The sequence below is a fragment of the Anastrepha ludens genome, chromosome 4, assembly GCF_028408465.1.
Source record: "Anastrepha ludens isolate Willacy chromosome 4, idAnaLude1.1, whole genome shotgun sequence".
Lineage (NCBI taxonomy): Eukaryota > Metazoa > Arthropoda > Insecta > Diptera > Tephritidae > Anastrepha > Anastrepha ludens.
Genome location: NC_071500.1, coordinates 10,905,323 through 10,922,964, shown reverse-complemented (window position 1 = coordinate 10,922,964; position 17,642 = coordinate 10,905,323).

Sequence of the window (17,642 nt, the reverse complement as noted above, 5' to 3'; positions counted from 1 at the left end):
AATTGCGCATTGTGCTCAAAATTTTAATTACTTGTGCTACTGTCAGCTGCTAACCTACACTTGTTTGCATGGGTGGCGATCACACCGGTTGTACATTCATACATATAGCCAAAGCAACGTTTGCTTGAACGAGTTAAAGCACTTATAAAGGGTCTCTCAAAAGTGACGCTTGGATGTCAGTGGAGAGTTATTCCTAACAGGTTCTTTTTTTCATTTCATCTGTGACAATTGTGAAGAAGACGGATGTAAAATTTTATATATGGAACCCGACTGCAGTACAATGGGCTTAATGTTGTCTGAGTGCTGTGCTTGCTGGTCTGTCCCGACAAAAAAAAACAAACAAACCCATATTGCAAAATACTTTAAACTATTAGGTTGTTCGGAAAGTAATTCCGTTTTTTTGTGGTGAAAATGAAAGACGATCTTCGTATAATGTATAAATCCAGGCCTTTTAGGTGGTCATAAATAGTTGAATTCGATAAATTTAGCCTCTCACCGATCTCACGTGTCTTTATTCGCCAGTTTGCATCAACTAATGCCTTTATCGCGTCTTTATCAGCTTCAACCGGCTTTCCAGAACGTGGTGCATCTTCGACATCAAAATTGCCGGATTGAAATTTTGCAAAGCAGTTCTGGCACTGGCGTATTTTCAAAACATCTTCTTCATACACATCGGTTAATTTATTTCTGGCTTGAGCAGCAATTTTACCTGTTCTATAGTAAAAAAGTAAAATATGACGAAAATGCTGCTTATTGTTCTCCATATTTAAAAGTGCACCGACCAAAAACTACTGCGTAAAATCAATTGAACTTATGCACACCCAAGCCTTGCTATATCAGCTGTCAAAACATATATTGGCAATGCGACTTAAGTGTGAAGTTAACTGCGAAAAAATACAATTAAATTCTCTGTCTGGAAAATACGAAATACGGCTGTGACCTCAGCTCCCACGAGCTCTCCGTTCAACTACTTGGCTATGCGACGCCTTGGCATTTTGAACATGTACCCCATTGCATCTTATCCGTTACGTTCCGTCATCTATCGGCGGAAGGGACCATATATTTTTCGCAGTATCTTTCTTTCAAACCGCAGTATTTGATCAATGTCTGTTGTTTTAAGTACCCTTCACCATGAATACCTTCATGAATCAACTGCTTGGTGAGGTTTCGATCGCAGAAAGAAAAATGCAGCTGAAACGTGTCGTATATTGATCAATATTTACGGTAATCACGCTCCATCAAATTCAATTTGAAAAGAGTGGCTTGGACGCTTCCAAAGCTGCAATTACGACGTGAGTGATAAAGATCGAACGAGCGAAGGGGCACCGAAAAAATTCGAATATACTTAACTATATCAATTATTGGATGAAGACGCATGTCGAACCCTTGATGATGTGTCTAAAGAGTTGGATGTTGACAAATCATCCGTCGGTAAAAGTTTGCACGCGATGGGAATGGTCCACAAAGCAGGTAACTGGGTGCCACATCAATTGAAGGAGAGAGATATCGAGAGACGTCTGGTGACGTGTGAGAGAGATGCTTCTTGAACGGCAGAAAAGAAAAGGTTGTCTGCATTGCATCATCACTGGTGATGAAAAATAGTTATATTATGATAAACCTAAGCGCCGAAAATTCACAGAGAGAACATAGGTTCAAATCACGGTGAAACACCAAAATTAAGAAAAACATTTTTCTAATAGCTGTCGCCCCTCGGCAGGCAATGGAAAATCTCCGAGTGTATTTCTGCCATGAAAAAAGCTCCTCATAAAAATATCTGCCGTTCGGAGTCGGCTTAAAACTGTAGGTCCCTCCATTTGTTGAACAATATCAAGACGCACACCACAAATAGGAGGAGGAGCTCGGCCAAGCACCCAAAAATGGGGTGTACGCACCAATTATATATATATATATATGAACATCGAAAAAGTTGGAGCCTGCTAGGTGAACCAGGTCCATCGACAGCGAAGAAAAATATTCATCCTTCAAAGGCTATGTTGTACATTCGGTGGGATCAGAAGGGTGTCATCTATTATGAACTCCTAAGCCCATCTGAAACCATCACAGGTGATTGTTACCGACTGCAGCTAATGCGTGTGAGACGAGCTCTTAAGCAAAAGCGGACGGAATGGGATGGTAGGTATGACAAACTGATTTTGCTGCATGACAACGCCAGGCCACACGTCCAGAGTTATTTAGAGGAACTGAATTGGGAAATCTTGCCCCACCCGGCGTACTCCCTAGACAGTGTACCTTCGGATTGCCATCTGTTCCGGTTAATGCAGCCAGCCCTTATTGGAGAGCGGTTTACTTCTAACGAATGCAGCGCAAAATGGCTCAATGAATGATTGAAGTCAAATGGACTCGAATTTTTCATCAGAGGAATCCGTATGCTGCCTGAAAGATGGAGTAAAGTTGTAGCTTCCAATGGCGCATACTTCACATATTATCATTATTACTTTTAAATAATTCGTAACTTTGGCTAAGAAAGGACGGAAACTCATTCCCATATCCAATAAAAATATAGGAAACTGAAAGAATTGAATTGTTACACGTTTTTTTAAACAAAATCTAGGGCCATCTTTTGAAAGACCCCTTAAATGGTTGTAAAGGTACGTGTAACATGAATGTGTGTATGAAGTTGAGAGGCGCTTGACGACAAGATGACAACAATACAATAACAATGCGAATAACAAAGAACACCTCTAATTTCGACATCAGCAGTGACATCGGTGACCGTGCGACAGCAATAGCCAGAGCAACAACAGTGAAAAAGCTCTGACAAAAAACGGAACAGCGAATTTAATTGTTGAAATGCGTGTGCGCTGTTGTGGAATGGCAAAGCGAATGTTCAAAAGCGGTAAAACGAACTCAAAACAAAGAGAAAAAAAAAAAAAAAAAAAAAATTAGAAAAAGAAAACGAAGTTTCGAAAATCAACTCTAAGCGCATATTCAGTTAAATTATGGCGGCATCTGACAAAGTGCCGCTCGGGAACCTACAGGCTAGATGCCGCTACGCCGCTGGTCACTACAAATGCTCCCAAAAGTCCATTAAAAGAAACCAATCAGGGCTACATTAGCGGTGGGTCGGTGTATGGGGTGGCATGAGGAAGCGCTAAAATAATATAATATTTCTTTTTTTCGATTAACTACCAGTAAACATTTTCTTCCTTTTTACCAAAATTCGATTTGATTTTGTTTTATGTTTTTATGAGTATTCTCGCTACCAACAAAAAGTGTAACAACAAGCAACGCATAACAATTAGGGCGCACTGTTGGTATGCCGCTTTTGAAGCTCGACGGAGTCACATGAAAGACACAGTGCGTTGAAACGCAAAGAGGCTAGCCAAGCATGGGGTTATGCAAAAGGGTGTGCGGCGAACTGGCGGGAGTGCCAGTTGTGAGGGCGCCTCTGGAGATGAGATTGATTTAATTATGTTTTTATAGTTTTGAAATTTGGTGGTCGCCGACATTCATTTTTCATTCGCTATGATCAAAAAGTGCCGAGCGTTTGCGTGAACTTGGCTGCTGCTGCTGCTAAGTCTTTGGCTAAAGTTGTAATTAAGTTAGTGATTACTTTTGTGCTAAGTTAAGAAATTAGCAGACTTGATAGTTCATTAGGGTTAATAGTTGCAGAAAAGTAACTCAGACCCATATTTTTTTTTGTTTCGCTAAAATCACAACTCACTACTTCAGTGAGCCACAGCAGTGGCTTTATTTACCGCGCGATTTCGAATAAATAGGCAGATGGCATGGACAAATAAGATTCTAATTGATGAAGACTCTTTCTATTATTGTTTCGGGGATTTTTCTACATGTGTTTTGTGTTTTGTGTTGCTTCAATTTTTATATTTTGCTTTAAGTTATGGTATTTTTAATTAATTTCGATAAATCCACAAGCAATTCTTCAGAAATTTGTACGCCAAACGTAACTGAAGTTTGTAGTGAATTCTGGAAATTCAAAAAATGTTTGGTTGTAGAATTTTATGCCCGCATAAGCAAACAAAAACCTCATTCGTGAGCACTTCAAACTTTGGTGCAACGAAAATTTTACAAAGAAAATACTATCAGTAAACGATAGCTATGCATTTTTTATACAATGCGTAAGCGGAATGAAAATATATCTCTTGATTACTGTGCATATTGATTTGAAGTTTTTGCATAGTCCTCTAGCCATTTTGAGAGTACAAAACATGCCCTAAGAAGTCCAAATTGGAATTAACATTCATTTTTAATAATTTTGAGGGCTAAATTTCCTTCTAATTACTCGAAAAATCCTGCATGAAGAGTTAGTAATACTGAGATATTTTATAAACTCGCTTGAATGCAAAGATTATCAATCCGCACGCTGAAACCTTTCGTCCGATACACCTCTCGATACCTAAATACAGCTCAGCTACTTGTTAATTTATTTTGGAACTGCTCTTGCGGATAGATGCATCGTAAAATGTATATTCATTTAGCTTCCAACAAAATTCCATTTCCCTCAGCCTAGAAGTAGTCTCAGAAAAGCCTTATTGAATAAAAAGTTCTATCGGTGAATTACACATAAGAAACCCCCATTGCGCACAATCGGACTGCAGCAGTGAGCACAACAAAGGCCGACTGTTGCCTAGTCCGCTTAGTATTCTTCTTCTTCTTAATTGGCGCTATAACCGCTTACGCGATTTTGGCCGAGTTTAACAAAGCGCGCCAGTCGTTTCTTTCTCGTGCTAACCGGCGCCAGTTGGACACACCAAGTGAAGCCAAGTCCTTCTCCACCTGATCTTTCCAACGCAGAGGAGGCCGCCCTCTTCCTCTGCTACCACCAGCTGGTACCGCATCGAATGCTTTCAAAGCCGGAGCGTTTGTATCCATTCGGACGACATGACCCAGCCAACGTAGCCGCTGGATCTTTATTCGCTGCGCTATGTCTATGTCGTCGTAAAGCTCATACAGCTCATCGTTCCATCGTCTGCGATATTCCCTGTTGCCAACGTGCAAAGGTCCAAAAATCTTACGCAGAATCTTTCTCTCGAACACTCCAAGCGTCGCTTCATCGGATGTTGTCATCGTCCAAGCTTCTGCGCCATACGTTAGGACGGGCATGATGAGAGTCTTGTAGAGTGTTAGTTTTGTTCGTCGAGAGAGGACTTTACTACTCAATTGCCTACTTAGTCCAAAGTAGCACTTGTTGGCAAGAGAGATTCTACGTTGGATTTCAAGGCTGACATTGTTATCGGTGTTAATGCTGGTTCCTAAATAGACGAAGTCTTTTACAACCTCAAAATTATAACTGTCAACAGTGACGTGGGTGCCGATACGCGAGTGCGCCGACTGTTTGTTTGAAGACAGGAGGTACTTCGTTTTGTCCTCGTTCACCACCAGACCCATTCGCTTTGCCTCTTTATCCAGTTTGGAGAAGGCAGAACTAACAGCGCGGTTGTTAAGGCCGATGATGTCAATATCATCGGCATACGCCAGCAATTGTACGCTCTTATAAAAAATTGTGCCTGAGCGATTAAGTTCTGCGGCTCGCACGATGCTCTCCAACATCAGGTTAAAGAAGTCACACGACAGGGAGTCACCCTGTCTGAAACCTCGTTTGGTATCAAACGGCTCGGAGAGGTCCTTTCCAATTCTGACGGCGCTGTTGGTGTTGAGCAACGTCATCTTACATAGCCGTATTAGTTTTGCGGGGATACCAAATTCAGACATCGCGGCATACAGGTAACTCCTTTCCGTACTGTCGAATGCAGCTTTGAAGTCGACGAAAAGATGGTGTGTGTCGATTCTCCTTTCATGGGTCTTTTCCAAGATTTGGCGTATTGTGAATATTTGGTCGATGGTAGACTTTCCAGGTCTGAAGCCACACTGATAAGGTCCAATCAGTTGGTTGACGGTGGGCTTCAGCCTTTCACACAATACGCTCGCTAGAACCTTATAGGCGATATTTAGAAGACTAATCCCACGGTAATTGGCACAAATTGCAGGATCGCCCTTCTTATGGATTGGGCAGAGCACACTTAAATTCCAATCGGCAGGCATGCTTTCATCCGACCATATTTTGCATAGGAGCTGATGCATGCACCTTACCAGCTCCTCGCCGCCATGTTTGAATAGCTCAGCCGGCAGTCCGTCGGCGCCCACGGCTTTGTTGTTCTTTAGCCGCGTTATCGCTATTCTCACCTCGTCATGATCGGGTAGCGGAACGATAATTCCGTCGTCAACGATTGGGGTATCGGGATCTTCACTTTCTCGGTGACATGCGCAGCTGTCACTGTTTAATAGGTTCGAGAAGTGTTCCCTCCATAATTTAAGATTGCTCTGTACGTCAGTCACCAGTTCGCCGTCTTTGTTCTTACAGGAAAACGCCCCGGTCTTAAAACCTTCTGTAAGCCGCCGAACTTTCTGGTAGAATTTTCGGGCGTTGTTCCTGTTGGCCAGCATCTCAAGCTCTTCGCACTCACGTATTTCGGCCTCTCGTTTCTTCTGTCGGATAATACGTCTCTCTTCCTTTTTCAGCTCTCTGTAGCGATCCCACATGGCTCGCGTTGCGCCCGATCGCAGCGTGGCTCTATAGGTGGCATCCTTTCTTTCTGCGGCAGCATGACATTCCTCGTCGTACCAATTGTTTTTTCGGGCTCGCCGGAATCCGATTTCTTCTTCGGCGGCGGTACGTAGAGAACGAGAAATGTTGCTCCATTGTTCGTGGATGCCGGTTTGTTGGGCAGTACTCTCCGATAGCAGGAGTGAGAGTCGAGTGGCGAATCTTCTGGCTGTCTGTTGTGATTGCAGCTTTTCGAGGTCGAACATTCTTTGCGTAGGTAGATGCACGTTTTTTGCTGCACAGAGGCGCGTGCGCAGTTTGGCTGCAACAAGGTAGTGATCCGAGTCAATGTTGGGTCCTCGGATCGTACGTACATCTAATACACTAGAAGCGTGTCTTCCATCTATCACAACATGATCGATCTGGTTTCGCGTTTTTCGATCAGGGGACAGCCAGGTAGCTTGGTGTATCTTTTTATGCTGGAATCTGGTGCTGCAGACTACCATGTTTCGGGCCCCGGCGAAGTCGATCAGCCTCTGTCCGTTACCGGATGTTTCGTTGTGCAGGCTGAATTTTCCGACTGTGGGACCAAAAATTCCCTCCTTGCCCACCCTGGCGTTGAAGTCGCCAAGCACGATTTTTATGTCGTGGCGGGGGCAGCGCTCATAGGAACGTTCCAGGCGCTCATAGAAAGAATCTTTGGTCGCATCGTCCTTCTCTTCCGTCGGGGCGTGGGCGCAAATTAGCGATATGTTAAAAAAACGGGTTTTGATGCGGATTGTTGCGAGACGCTCGTCCACCGGAGTGAACGACAGTACTTGGCGACGAAGTCTCTCTCCCACAACAAATCCGACACCGAATTTGCGCTCCTTTACATGGCAGCTGTAGTAGACGTCGCAAGGTCCTATGGTTTTCTTTCCTTGCCCCGTCCATCGCATCTCTTGGATGGCAGTGATGTCAGCCTTTACTCTCACGAGGACATCAACCAGCCGGGCAGAGGCACCCTCCCCATTAAGGGACCGGACATTCCAGGTGCATGCCCTCAAATCATAGTCCTTAGTTCGTTTGCAGGGGTCGTCATCAGTATAGGGAGGTCTCATCCGAGGCTTTTTTAAAGTTTTCATTGGGGGCGATTTTTAAGTGGCGGGTCCCAAACCCAACGCACAACCAGCTATCCTGGAATGTTTCGCCTTCTCACTTTAGCTCACTCCCGAACGGGTGTTCGGAAGCTACCCAGAGGATACGTGGGCTAATCCCGGCCGTTGTGAGCTGCTTGAACCATATGTATTGCGCAGACATAATTCACCTCGTCGTCTTCCATCAAACCATTGAATCATTACAAATAATGGCACAGCTTGCCTCCATGCACAATCTCGCACAGCGCACGAGCTCCTTTTGGACTCTTTTGGTACGGTGGCAGCTATTCAACCATCAGTTTAACTTAGGCGTAGGCATGAAGCCTTAGAACTTTGTAGAACTTAGGATGTAAGAGAAAGAAGCTGGTAATTTAGTGAAGGAATGTTGAGGTTAGGAGGGTGAGTAATTTGCTCTACGTTACTTTACTACCACAGTATACATTCTATAAAATCAACCTCTTTATAATCTTACTGCCCAGTGAGATCGAAGTATAACAGCAAATCCTTTATCTTGCTGCAAAAAGGGCTTACCGAAGGAGCGGAGTCGTGCTCTAGCTAGCCCTGGATATTCACATAAATAGTGGAAAAGACTTTCCTTCGCCCCTTCCGCTTGACAGCTTCTGCAGATGGGATTGAAGGTGGGGTTGAGTCTGGCTGCATGCTCCCCTACTTTCCAATGACCTTTCGGCTAAAGCATGATAGTGTGAAGCAACGGATGTCTTTATTGTGTTCAGTGGGGTGGAGACTGCCACCGCCTCTGCTATTTCTAGTGTCGAACCTTTTTTTGCTAGCTCATCCGCTATCTCATAACCCCGTATGTTCCTGTGACCGGGAACCCATGTCACAGTAATTTCAAGCCAATGACTAAGCGATTCCAGCTCTTCTCTACACTGTAAGGCCAGTTTGGATGAAATGAAGTAGGACTCTAAGACCTTTAAAGCTGCTTGACTGTCTGAGAAGATAGCTACTCTTGCACCAACTTACTTATAGAGCTTTAGTGATTTGCATGCTTCTCTGATCGCTAACAGTTCTGCCTGGAACACGGTATAGATTTCGATATCGTATCTTCCAATCACCTTCCCTTTCTCCATCCGGCTCTTGGTGGAAAACGTAAATCCTTTCTTGAAGTTAAGGTCGGGGACAGTGTAGTCTGATCTGTATTTGAGCAGCGAGGGTCCCTGTAGGAGAATCTTACTGTGACCGTACGACCTTGTTGTCCAGCTTCCTATGTCTCTGAGTCTCACCGCGCGGCAAGTAGCGATTGATTTAATGTGTAAGTCTAATGGTACCAGATGAGTTAGTACATTGAGCGCCTCAGCAGGACTGGTGCTAAGCGCTCCTGTAGGTAAGATACACGCTGTTCTTTGTATCTTGTTCAGCTTAGTTTTGTTGTATTTCTTTTCTGTTGCAGGGCACCAGACTAGTGCCGCATATGTTAGTATTGGCCTTACAATGGCTGTGTAGGACCAATGGGATAGTTTTGGTTGGAGACTCCATTTTTACCCAATATTCTCTTACACGTGTAAAGTGCTATATTCGCTTTCTTTATCCTTTAATTTTAATTTTAATTTTATTTCAAATTTTAATCAGACGTTTGATTTTATTTTTGGTTTTAATTTTAGCCTCAGTTTTAGTTTTAATTTAAATTTATTGTAAATTTTAATTAAAGTTTAATTTTTTTTATTTTTACGTCTTATTTCAGTTTTAAATTAATTTAAAACTTCATATTTTTTTACTTCTTTATTTTAAATTTTATTTTAAGCTTTAATTTAAATTTAAATTTTAATTAAAGTTTAATTTTTTTTTTTTTGTTTACTACTTATTTCAGTTTTAATTTAATTTAAAATTTAATTTTTTTTATTTCTTTATTTTAATTTTAGTTTTAGTTTTGATTTACATTTTTTCTCTTTAACTTTAATTTTAATTTAGTACTAATTCAAATTTTAGTTTTTTTTTTAATTCCTATTTCACTTTTGGTTTAAGGTTTAATTTAAATTTAAGGTCTAGTTAAAGTTAACTATTCATTTTGTTTGAAATTGTTAATTCATTTTTACTCCCAATTTAAGTTTTCCTTTTAGTTTCAACTTTTGATTGAATTTTAATTTATTTTTATTCAAATTTTATTTTTTATTTTTGCTTCTTATTTTAATTCAAGTTTTAATTTAATTTTACTGTTAATTTAAGCTTAAGTTTTTTATTATAATTCTGATTTCGTATCAAGTCGTAAATTTTAATGTTGATTTAAATTTAAGTTTTAGCTTTTGATTCTTAATTCCTATTTCAATTCTAGCTTTTTTTAACTTTAATTTCAGATTTAATTTAAAATTTAATTTTAATAGTTGCTTTAATTTTGATTAATGATTTTAGGTTTAATTTTAATTTTGGTTTAAATTTTAAGTCTAGTTTTAATGTTTGGTGCTAATTTAATTTTATTTTGAATTTTAATTTGACTTTCATAGTTTTTTTCTCCCTTATTCACTCCACTCCGGAGCATAAGGCCTCGAAAAGACTCAGTCTTGCGTTGGTTTCGTTAATATATTTGGCTTTCTGACAGGATAGGCGATTAGCCTGCCGCTAATTCATTGTACTTGGCTTAAATATTAATTTTATTATTGTATTATTATTATTATTTATTTACTTATATATTAAAATTATAAAGTAATATATTTACAGCACTAGCTACCAGGGCTATCGGCTAATTTATTTTTAGTTTTTACTTCTTACTTAATTTTATTTGTAGTTCTTACTTCCATTTTATTTTGACTTTTAGTTTTTATTTTTATTTTTAGTTATTTTGTTTGTAAGTTATATTTCAGTTTTCATTTTAATTTTTTATTTGAATTATAGTTTTGAATTGGATTTCAAGTTTAATTTTTATTTCTATTTTGATTTTAATTCTAGTTTTCATTTTAATTTGATTTTAAATTTAAATTTTAGTTTCAATTTTAATTGTAGCTTAATTTTAGTTTTTATTTAATTTGTGATTTTAATTTTGATTTAAATATTAGTTTTAATTTGGAGTCTGATTTTCATTGCAGTAATTTAAATCTTAGTTTTAATTATAGTTCTTATTCCCATTTTAGTTTTAATTTTAATTTCGAATTGGGTTTTAATTTTATTTGATTTAAATCTCTAAAACTAAGATTTTACTTTTAATTTAAGTTGTAATTTTTGATCTAAATTTTGATTTGAATTTTAGTCTTAGATTTGATTTTAATTTTAGTTTCCACTTTAGTTTTAATCTAAATTTGAGACTTCATTTCAATTAAGATTTTGATTTAAATTTTAGTCTTAGATTTGATTTTAATTTTAGTTTTCACTTTAGTTTTAATCTAAATTTGCGACTGCATTTCAATTTAGATTTTGATTTGAATTAAAGTTGTAGTATTAATCTGGTTTTTATTTTGTTTCTAGTGCTTCCCGATAACTGCATTGTTAAGTGTTAGTTTTTTCTTCCTAATTCCAAATTGTTTCGTATTTTTGTTTTTGTGTGGCTAAACTTATGCTCTCGCACGTTAACATCGCATTCGCCTTGAGCTCTGTTATCACGTTTGTATGAATAAGTGTCGCAATTTGATAACTATAATTAATGTTGTTGTTGTTGTTGTTTATATGGTGGCAGCACTTACTTAGCTAAGCAAGGTAAATATTGTGTTGATTTATTGCTACATCTAATATTATTTAATCGCTACTGTTTGCTGAACTCTAAGCTATGTAAGCAAACGCCTGATGATACGGGGCGTATAAGTAACTATTGTTGGACTGATGTAAAATTGAAAAGTGGTAAGTCTAATTAGGTTTTTTGGTAATAAAGCTACTCTTCAACCTGTTTTGCATTATTTGGTAATGATAAATTCTGCTATTGCAAACATTAAAAGTTTCGCATTTTTATAATAACTTGTGCGCCATGCGTTTCCAAGCCTCTAAATTACTCGTAAACCGCATGAAAGACATTTTTTATACATCTCAGTTTTATTTCTATTATGTATTTGCATTTAATGTGTGTTTGCTGTAGGCCTTCGCTTAAGTGCATACTTGTGAAGTGTGAAGCCGTCAACAGCTGCTCTTCACAGAGTTGAATAATACATTTAATTGGTTGAAAATTGATTTTTAATTGTTCTTTTGTCTGCTTAAATATTGTCATTCATGCAATTGCAAGAAACTATCGAAGTAGTCCAATTTATGTTATTTTAAAATACTCGACTTTTGTTGAAGATTTTATAAACAGTTTACACCACCATTCGCGTTGCCATTTTTTTACATCTTATTATTCGAATTTGCTAGTAAATTTTTAGCATTAACGTTCACAATAAGCGCTTAATTGCTAATTACGAAATGGTGTTGAGACTCCCACATCAGAGGCAATAAGGTTTGGCCAAGGCTGAATGTTCACACGAAATGTGTGCAGCCTTCAATTGTGTCTCTTGGTAGAGTGAATATTTTAGCTCACTATTTAGGCCTGTCCAACGAAATGGTGTCATATGCGACTAGTTAGTTCTGTAAGAAATCTACACCAAATTTTTTATTGTATATGTATAACAATGAAGGAGGGAAATAGTCAAAAGAACCTTGAAATACTAACTGTTTTTCTGCTTTGAAAGAATTCTTGCAAGAAATATCTGCCTAAGATCATGGGCCAAGTTTTCAATTCTTGCTAAACTAAAACTTACATGAATCTCAGCGAATGCTAGAAGTCCTTTGGAACACTTACTTTACCATTGCCCTGCTCTTTATGGAACTCGACAAATGTGCGCAGGATCAACATACGTTCCATCCTTGCAGGGTATTGCTAACAAGAGGCTGAACGGATTGTTAGAACTCGCGAAGACGTGCATTAAGAATTACAAAAATATTTGACTCCTACATAGCACTGACAACACAACGGACCCTAGAGGACTAAGTGAGATCTTTTTCCAGATCATTGAGCACTACCCAACCCAACCTAAAGCTTACTAATGACCTTAAGTACCGATTTTGATCAAGTCTCTACAGAGAATCTTAGATATTTACTTTCAGAGCGGGGTAATGCATCCTAGGCATCTCTTACTCTCGTGCAAAATTCTTACTTTCTACGTTGACTCTTCCTTTCCTACGTTGCACTTTACAGATTTGCAGAAATTCTGTCGAAATGCTTCTCATACACAAATACCAGTTAACGATTTATTTTATGTGTGCATTGGAAGTCATACATTTTAGAAAAAGTTAGGAAAGCGAGCCCAGCTTTTTGTGTCTTTAAGAGAGCTTTAGGTAAGACCTGGGAAATTACTTAGGGCTGCTCGTTGGATTTGTATTACAGTTGTCAGGCCTATTCTGCTATATGGAAATGTCGTTTGGTGGTGTGCTATGCAGAAAAAGTCCTGTTCTAATTTATTGGGGGAGAGATCAGCGGAATATGCAATATGTGGCGTCATGAAAACCACGCCTTTGGGCATCATGTTACATCTGCCACTCTTTGATCTCTTCAGCGGCCTGTTTCGCTTTAAGGTTTAGAGCGAACTTACAATGGAAGACTGTCCATCATGGGCATTCAACTATCTTAGACTCCTATACAGATATACCCAGTGATTGTGATTATAACCCTCCCATTCTCTGCTTCGAAAGGAGTTTCTGAATGAAAGGGAGGCTGGAATGTCTTGAAGAAGATCCATCACCCAACACACCCCTTAAGATCTACAAATGCATACCGGCGTAGGATCAGGATTACATTGCCAAGAGCTTTTTATCAGTGAATCCTTTAAACTATTGGATTACTGTAATATTTTTCAAGTGGAAATAAACGCTATTCATGAAGCTTTAAGATTTCTGCATTCTATCAGACAGTCAAGCTGCTCTACGCGCTCTGGATGCATTCCTAATAACATCAAAGAGGGTCTTACATTGCCGTCAATCTGTTAATGAGAGGACTTGACAGTATCGTAGTATCTTATGCTGGACTCCAGGCTACAGAGATATACCAGGGAATTGCAGGGCTGACCAACTTGCAAGATACGGTACTTGTATGCCAAACATAAATGCGGCTACCTCTCGCAACTGGTAATTTTCTTGTTATGGACGCCCTACTCTATTTTGTAAATCAAAGATGGATTAGTGCCAATACCTGTGAATTTGCTAGGCAAACATGGCCAAGGCTAAATTTATGTCTATCTAAGAACTACCCAACTCAACTGAATGAGTTGAGTAGACTTGAAATTCGGACCTTAGTAGGGGCCCTCACAGGGCGTTGTCTCACAGGAAATCATGAAAGAAGCTTAGGCGTTTGCTGCAAGATTTCTGTCTTAGCTGTAGGAATGAGGAGGAGTTGGATGCCACATCTTTTTTGCATATGCCCGTCTCTAGACAGACCGTTATTTAAGATCCTGCTTCTTAATGAATATGGGTAAGCGTATACACTTTAGGTATCAACGCTTTTGACGCTTTATCCAAACCTCAGGATGGTTTAATCGGGAAGGGGAAATATAGCCCAGCCCCTAGCACCAACCATGTGCCTATGGGCGAGGCGGTTGCCAAACCTAGCTACCTATCTACCTACCTACTCTTCAACTGTGAGGAAATAGAAAATTGTGAGGGGAAATTTTTGTCTGTCACGTCACTTGAGAGACTCGGGAGCTGGATCGTCCACGATCATTTTACATGTATTCACACACATCACTAGGGCTAGGGCACAACTCCGCTATTTCGGTAAGCCTTTCCTACAGCAAATTCAGGAGATCTCAGACATCGAGATAAAGGATCTGCTGTTGTATGTACTTGGACCTCACTAAATGGATCTGACTTGAGACAGTGGTAGTAAAACGGTGCTGGCCACTAATTAGGAGTATTTCATTAGAAATATTCAACCACTTTAACAACAACAACAACAACAACAACAACAACAGATATCACCAACACAACCTAAGTTTGTTTTGTAAACACATCCCAAGTGACGTCAGCCCAACAGCTGATTCTGCGGAATTCGCTCAGAGCGGAATAACGGTATGTTAAAGCGCACACCACTAAAAATCTTTTCACAATGGCGTTAGAGAACACAATTTAATTTATCGAATTACTCCTTCTGACAGCTCACTTTTCCGCGGGATACTCGCATGAACATCAAATAATAGAAATGCCTTTAACAGGCAATGACAAACTTCCGAGTGTATTTCTGCCTTGAAAAAGTTCGTCATAAAAACCATTGCCGCTCGGAGTCGGCTTAAAACTGTAGGCCCCTCCATTTGTAGACGAACGCCACGAATACGAGGAGGAGCTCGACGAAGCACCAATTATTTACTTATTTATTTAATCATAACCGCCGCTGCTCTGCCTTGAAATTATCAGCGAACCAGCATACAGATTTATTGGAAAGCCAATTACAGGTGGAGTAATTTATGATTTATTTTGCATCAGTTTTCTCATTCGCAATCCCATTCCATGTCTAAACTATATATGTAGATATGTATGCATATGTGTGTGTGTGTGTGTGCGTATGTGTATGTGAATGCCTATTTTATTGATTTCTGCGTTTACAAATTTGAATCACGTTCTCTTACGCAAATAAATAAATCGACATTTAAAATTAATTGCAGCCAAGTTTGGCGGTGGCTCAAATGTACTTGTGTACACATAAGTGGTTACAAGCCAATACAAGCCGTTACACACGCCCTCACTCCCCTACAAGGCAAGCCTTATAATTAAAGTTGCATGCAATTGCATTCCGATAGAAATCTTTGCAATTTACCTGCAAACAATTAAAGCGAAAACAAAAATGCATAAAGGCACTGGCAAAGCGAGAGAGAGAGCGAGAAATAGAGGGGAAACTACAAAGATAGGTACTACAAGACAGGGTGTAGCAGACAAAAACGAAAAATAGTACTTATAAAGGGTGGATAAATTTTAAGGGCCCATATTGAATGTAAATAAACCACACCTAAACGTCAGGTTTCTTCTGCATTTTATTTGACATTTTTCAATTTCAGACTAATTCAATTTGAACCGTGGAAAGATATACAATCGAGCAACGCGTTAAAGTTATTCAGGCTTATTATGAAAACGGGCGTTCAAATCAAAATGCATATCGCGCACTTCGTGAAGAAAATCATCTTCTCTGATGAGGCACATTTTCACCTCAGTGGATTGGTCAATAAGCAGAATTACCGCATTTGGGCGAATGCTAATCCAAGAGTGATTGCCGAAAAACCAATGCACCCACAAAGAGTGACTGTTTGGTGCGGTTTATGGGCCGGCGGCATCATTGGGCCGTATTTTTCCAAAATGAGGCCGGTCAGGCAGTTACTGTGAATAGTGTTCGCTATCGTGAGATGATAACGAACTTTTTATGGCCCGAATAGGAAGACATGGATGTGGACGATATGTGGGTTCAATAGAACGGTGCCACTTGTCACACAGCTAACGAAACAATGGCTCTTTTGCGCGAAAAATTTGATGGCCGAATAATCTCACGTCGCGACGATTTCAATTGGCCGCCAAGATCATGTGATTTGACACCGTTGGTCTTCTTTCTTTGAAGGTATTTGAAAGAAAAGGTGTACGTCCATAAGCCAGCAACAATTCAAGAGCTAAAGGATGAGATAATTCGGCACATTAACGGCATAGAACCTCAATTATGCCTCAGCGTCATCGAAAATTTGGACCATCGGATGGAGGTGTGCCACCGAAGCCATTTGGCCAATGTTTTGTTCTACACGTAATTGAGCTATACCGATATTATCATAATAAGGAGAAATGACAATAATTTCTTAAAAAATTGTATTTTATTCAAAATCAACATCGGCCCTTGAAACTTAACCACCCTTTAAATGCATACAATTTTTCATAACAGAAAATACCGCTGTTGTGCATACAGGGGCATGTATGTATGTAGGCATGCATGTGCTTAGATACCCAAGTGCACCTCTAGCAGATAATCACGAAAATCTGTGCTAAATAAAAGCGATTACATTTGCGTGTGCAATAAGGACACAAAACCATTTAATAATCGCAGTGGCACTTGCTCGGTTGGCTGGTTGCGAGCGCATAATTTTGTCTTGTGCACCGAAGTTTAGTTCGCATAGCGAAAGTCCGCAAACGCACCAACAACTTAACACCTACACAATGCTGCTTGCATCAATTGTGTCGCTGCGTGAGACAAATGCACATTTTACTACCCAAAATTGTCGTCGTCGTCGTAAATTGCGGAAAAACAAAAGCAAGCAGATTTTCGAAAACAGCCACTACTGCTTATTATAATTTACTTGTGGCGCATATTAATGTTAATGTGTATGCGTTTTGTTGTTTTTTTTTTTTTTTTCAAAAAGCGCTTAAGCTTCTACTGGCGCATGTGTGCTTTGCCTTTAATTAGGCACACGTACAACAACAATAATTCGAGAAAATGTATCGCTAGCAAGCTCATCAGCGTCACCCTCATCAGCGACGACCATCATTATTAGCAACAACAACAACTGCTATTTACGACAATCACTATTATTTACGAATTCTACTACTATTATTATCTACTACGTTTTGTCGCGTTGTCACATTCGTTGATTTTGTGGCACATCAGCCTTCACGCGATGTTGTTATGCCCAGTGTGGCTTACGGCAATTATGGTGAAAACAGCACACACTTTCAGATAGACACATACGCACCTATGTACATACACTCGTATATCCATACAGACTTGGCGAATACAATTTTGTTTGCTCGTTTTAAAATCTTCTATGAATTGTGTTTCTTTTATTTTGTTTCTTTAGTTTTTTCATACCTAAATAAAGCCTTGTGTAATGCGTCAGGTTTACTACAACCCGGTAGTACTCGTACATATGGCTTAGAGTTACTATTGTTGTTGTTGTTGATCGTAGTTTCGTTGTGTGGCTAGTTTTGTGGCTGCTTTACCTTAATTGTGCTGTCGCTTTGATGTGTGTGACAATTTTCCATAGGCTTCATATACTCGTATAATATACATGCACTTACACACACACATACTCTTATATGTATGTGAGAGAATT